Raw genomic sequence first — 5,630 nt, forward strand, 5'->3', positions numbered from 1 at the left:
CATTACAACTCTTTAACTAGTTTAGACATTACAACTCTTTAACTAGTTTAGACATTACAACTCTTTAACTAGTTTAGACATTACAACTCTTTAACAAGTCACAATTTCACAATCCAGACTTAAACTGAAAGTGGTTGCAACACATTCGTGTCTCAAAGATACTGTATGTCTATACCAGTATATATATATACCAGTAAATAAATACACATGTTTAATGAATAGAGATTAGAACTACCTGGGGCTCGATCATCCAGGACTGACTAGGTAACATAACTGTCTGTGATATATACCAGTAAACAAATACACATGTTATATGACAAACATTAGTCCAACCTGAGGCTCTATCATCCAGGACTGACTAGGTAACATAACTGTCTGTGATATATACCAGTAAACAAATACACATGTTATGTTATATGACAAACATTAGTCCTACCTGGGGCTCGATCATCCAACGTTGACTTGGTCTGGGGCCCGTAGGAGGACCAGTGAAGGTGTAGGCTGAGAACACAGGGATCCTGTTGGTCGTGTCGTAGAGAGTTGCAAACCTGTAGGTGTTTTTAACTTCTGTTTTCTTCTTGTATTTAAACAACTGGCAGATCGGCTTGTAGCGGTTCTGGTCCTGGACTATCCCATCAACCAAAATACCTGGGAGATTAGGAGTTGTCCCCTTCAGGAAGAACTTCTTGCACTGCGGAACATCACTGAACTTCTTCACTACATGAGAGAGAGCAGGAGGAAGGAGAGAGAGGAGGAGGAGAGTAGAGAGATGATTCAATACCCCCATCATCACCTGAAGACTGTACACAACAGAGACAAAGATGAAGTTTCAGAGACCAGTTGGTAGACTGGAGACTGTTGATCTGAGTCAGGACAGACTGCTTTAAATAGTTATTACCGAGACCAGTTGGTAGACTGGAGACTGTTGAGCTGAGTCAGGACAGACTGCTTTAAATAGGTTTTCAGAGACTCCTCCTTCAGATGTCAAGACAGAAAGTGTTTCATGTGTCAATTAATTTGCATAAACTCCTCTGTATGTTTCCATGGAAACTACTGTAACAAATAACATGTGACTCACCTCCTGTAGTTTCTAACACGTATGGACCCAGAACTTAATCACACAAGTCTATAGTTCTGGGAACACTTAGAAAAACGTTTTAGGATAAAAACATGACTTTACTCAGCATAGAGTCTGTCAGAAGATACACATCACACTATTACCACTTATGACAACAGTGGACTGTTCTGGAACGGTTGGCTGAGTTCACATTCATAATATCCCACAAGGCTTTACGATCTGAGCAGCAACTCAAAGAAGTAAAACTTGCATTTCCCGTTGACCAACAAGTCAACATATTTAGTAATTGAGTCTCAAGACCCTCACCATACATTACAGATATGAGTACAACAATGAAACGGAGGAAGAGTGTCCAACTGAATTGAAACGGAGGAAGATGTGTCCAACTGAATTGAACGAGGAAGATGGTCCAACGAATAAACGAGGAAGATGTGTCAAACTAATGAAACGGGAAGATGTGTCCAACTGAATGAAACGGAGGAAGATGGTCCAACTGAATGAATGGAGGAAGATGTTCCAACTGAATGAACGGAGGAAGAGTGTCCAACTGAAGAAACGGAGAAGAATGGTCCAACTGAAGAAACGGAGGAGATGTGTCCAACGGAATGAAACGGAGGAGATGTGTCCAACTGAATGAACGGAGGAAAGTGTCCCAACTGAATTGAAACTAAAAAAAAAAAAAAAAAAAAAAAAAAAAAAAGGAGGAGATGTGTCCAACTGAATGAACGAGGAAGATGTGTCCAACCTGAATGAAACGGAGGAAAGAGTTACAGATGGAAAACGGAGAGATGTGTCCAACTGAAGAAACGGAGAAGAGTATCCAACTGAATGAAACGAGAAGATGTTCCAACTGAATGAAAACGGAGAAGATGGCCAACTGAATGAAAGGACAAAAGATGTGGGACAACTGAATGAAAACGGGAAGATGGACAACTGAATGACGGGAAAGTGGACACGAATGAAACGGAGGGAAGATGTGGTCCAACTGAATGAAAACGGAGAAGATGTGTCCAAACTGAATGAAACGGGAGGAAGAGGTGTCCAACTGAATGAAACGAGGAAGAGTGCCAACTGAATGAAACGAGGAAGATGGTCCAACGATGAAACGGAGGAAGATGGTCCAACTGAATGAAACGGAGGAAGATGTGTCAACTGAATGAAATGCGAGAAGAAATGTGTCCAACTGAAGGAAATGGAGGAGATGTGTAACAACTTGTGATGCTGTGTCTGACCCACTGCGAGCTTTATTTCAGCTAACTAAAGTAGTTCACAGTGAAGAGTGACACAAGGCTGTGTATGTAGAATTAGAAAATGTGGTCAACAACACTGTGGTCAGAGCAGCACTGGACTGTTTAACACCTCAGACGCAGCAGCTGTAGAGTCTTCAGTTGAGGCCTTTTCTCAGTAAGAGTAGAGAGACTGGGGAACAAAAAAACTCACTTTTAGAATTCAGTTTATTAGGAAAATAGTATTTAATTAGAGGAATCATATGTTTATACAAACAAACATATCTCAGCTACTATACACACTAAGTTTGTTCCTTGGACTACACCATTAATTTTACATCAAAGTGTAAAGGAAGTAAGTTACAATTGACCTAGATATTTCAGTAAATCAGGGACAACCGATTGACAGCTGCCTCTGATTGAGAACCATATCAGGCCAAACACAGAAATAGCAAAACATAGAAATACAAAACATGACTGCCCACCCCAACTCACACCCTTGACATACTAAATAAGAACAAAAAAAGGAAATAAAGGTCAGAAACGTGGACACCCACGTCAATAATTTAACCAAAAAGAGAGGCGATCAAGTATATTTACTTCAGGGACTCAAATCCTTTCCTTCTTCAATAAAACAAAAGTCATCATGGATTTAGCAAAACCTCTTGGTCACCCCCCCCCCCCCCTTGTAGAGACCCACTAACCAACCATTATGCACATTGAATAAAGCTTCTACCTGGTTTCTAATTGGACGAATTTATCGTTACAACTGACCCTGTGTACTTTGTTCCCCAGTCTACCCCACCTTCTTGTATAATATTTTATGTGACTGCTTTCACTTCAGTAAAAAGTTTAAACCTCTTCAACACAATAAAAATGTTAAACAGCTGAAGCTGAAGCAGGTCTGCTTGATGTTGGCTTGTATGATGTATTGATATACTATGAATACATTCGTATTTCTAAACTACAGAATCCTTTTTCAGGGAAACATTATATTTGTTCAACATGCGTGTGGGAGGAGTTCCCCGTTCTTCCAATGAGGTCATTTCTGACAATATTTCAGCAAGTAAAATGATGGTTCTACTGTAGAATGTGGAACACACAAGCCAATAGGGAGGTGTGATTGTTACAGCATGTAAATAGTACACCTGTTCCACATTACAGAGGAGTTATCCAACCCTCCTTGTCCAGTCTTGACCACTAATTATACCAGACAGGACTCATCTCATAGAGAGAGTTTATCCAACCCTCCTTGTCCTGCTTGACCTCTAATTATACCAGACAGGACTCATCTTCATACAGGAGGAGTTATCCAACCCTGCCTTGCCAGGCTGACCACGAATTAGACCAGACAGGACTCATCTTCATACAGAGGAGTTATCCAACCCTCCTGGGCCCAGTCTGAACATAATTATACCAGACCAGGAATCATCTTCATACAGAGGAAGTTTTATCCAACCCTCCTTGTCCAGTCTTGACCACTAATCTATACCAGACAGGACGCATCTTCAGAGAGAGGAGGTTTATCCAACCCTCCGTGTCCAGTCTTGACACTAATTATACAGACAGACTCATCTTCATAGAGAGGAGTTTATCCAACCCTCCATGTCCAGGTCTTTGAGCCACTAATAGACCAGACAGGACCACAATCTTCTCCCAGATATCATCACAGATATATAACAATTTAGTTAGAAAGGACGCCACTGAGTGAACATTGAGGCATTGATAGATCATTGAGAGAAGGAAAATACTAAATGACCATTCTAAACTTTCATTTAATATGGAAAAAATTCACCCAGCACTTTCTGAGACAGGAAGGACATCACCACTTCTGGTCTTTCACCCACAGGAAAGACGTGATGAACTGTGAGCTCGGTAGGAGGCTCCTGGTTGGTTACTGTAAATACACATATCAGAGGGTACTGAGTAGTATAAATACACATAGAGGATACTTGGTAGTGAAATACACATATCAGAGTGTACTGAGGTAGATAAAGACACATAGAGGATACAGTGGTAGAATTAAATAAAATACACATACAAGAGGGTGGTACTATGTAGTATAAAATACACTAGCAGAGGGTGGTACTGTGGGATAGTGTAAATACACATATCAGAGGCGTACTGAGGTAGTATAAAACACATAGAGGATTTACTGTGGTAGTATAATAACATATCAGAGGCTGGTTACTGTGGTAGTATAAATAAACACTATCAGGGTACTGAGGTAGTTATAAAGACACATAATCAGAGGGTACTGCAGTAGTAGAAATACACACTAAGATACTGGGAGTATAAATTACACATAGCAGAGGGTGGTACGGTGAAGTATTAAATACACATAGAGGATACGTGGTGATAAACACATATCAGAGGGTTGGGTACTGTGGTAGTATAAATACACAAGAGGATACGTGGTAGTATAAATACACATTATCAAGGGTTGGGTACTGTGATAGTATAAAATAAACAGATTATAGGGTGTACTTGTAGTATAAATCACATATCAGAGGGTACTGTGGTAGATAAATTACACATATCAGGAGGTTGGTACTTGTGTTAGTATAAACATACACATATCAGAGTGTACTGTGGTAGAGAATACACATATCAGGAGGTTGGGTACTGTGGTAGAAATAAAACACATATCAGAGGATAGTCTGTGAGTATTAAATACACATATCAGAGGTACGTTGTATAAATACACATAGCAGAGGGTTGGGTACTATGTAGGAATAAATACACATATTCAGGTGGTACTGTGGTAGAAAATACACATATCAGAGGGACTGTGGTAGTATAAAATAACATATCAGAGGGACTGTCGTAGTAAAATACACAATCAGAGGTTGGGTTTACTGTGTAGAATAAATACACATATCAGAGGAACTGTGGTAGTATAAAAACACACATCAGAGGTACTGTGGTAGTATAAATACACACATCAGAGTACGTGGTAGATAAATCACATAATCAGAGGGTTGGTACTGTGTAGTATAAGACAGCATATCAGAGGGTTGGGGACGGTTGGCAGTATAAAACACATATCAAGGGTACGTGGAAATAAATGACACATATCAGAGGGTTGGGTACTGTGGAGTATAAATACACATATCAGGAGTACTTGTGGTAATATAAATACACAGATCAGAGGTAACGGTGGTAAATAAATACACATATCAGCAGGGTTGGGTACTGTGGTAGTATAGAATACACTATCAGACGGTTGGTACTGTGGGTATAAATAACAGTCAGAGCTACGTGTAATATAAATACCACATATTCGAGGGTACTTGTAGTATAAATAACAATATCAGAGGTTGCGG

General features: G+C 39.9%; 1 long non-coding RNA gene across 2 annotated transcripts in view; it reads left to right on the top strand.

The window, feature by feature from the left end:
* The first annotated feature begins 5,489 nt into the window (after positions 1-5,489).
* LOC139027115 (uncharacterized) overlaps positions 5,490-5,630 on the top strand; it is a 2,447-nt gene continuing 2,306 nt past the window's right edge. For both annotated transcript variants that reach the window (XR_011479156.1, XR_011479157.1), the window contains exon 1: positions 5,490-5,529. This is a non-coding gene — a long non-coding RNA (uncharacterized lncRNA). The remainder of the gene's footprint in view (positions 5,530-5,630) is intronic.

The sequence above is a fragment of the Salvelinus sp. IW2-2015 genome, unplaced genomic scaffold, assembly GCF_002910315.2.
Source record: "Salvelinus sp. IW2-2015 unplaced genomic scaffold, ASM291031v2 Un_scaffold7553, whole genome shotgun sequence".
NCBI lineage: Eukaryota > Metazoa > Chordata > Actinopteri > Salmoniformes > Salmonidae > Salvelinus > Salvelinus sp. IW2-2015.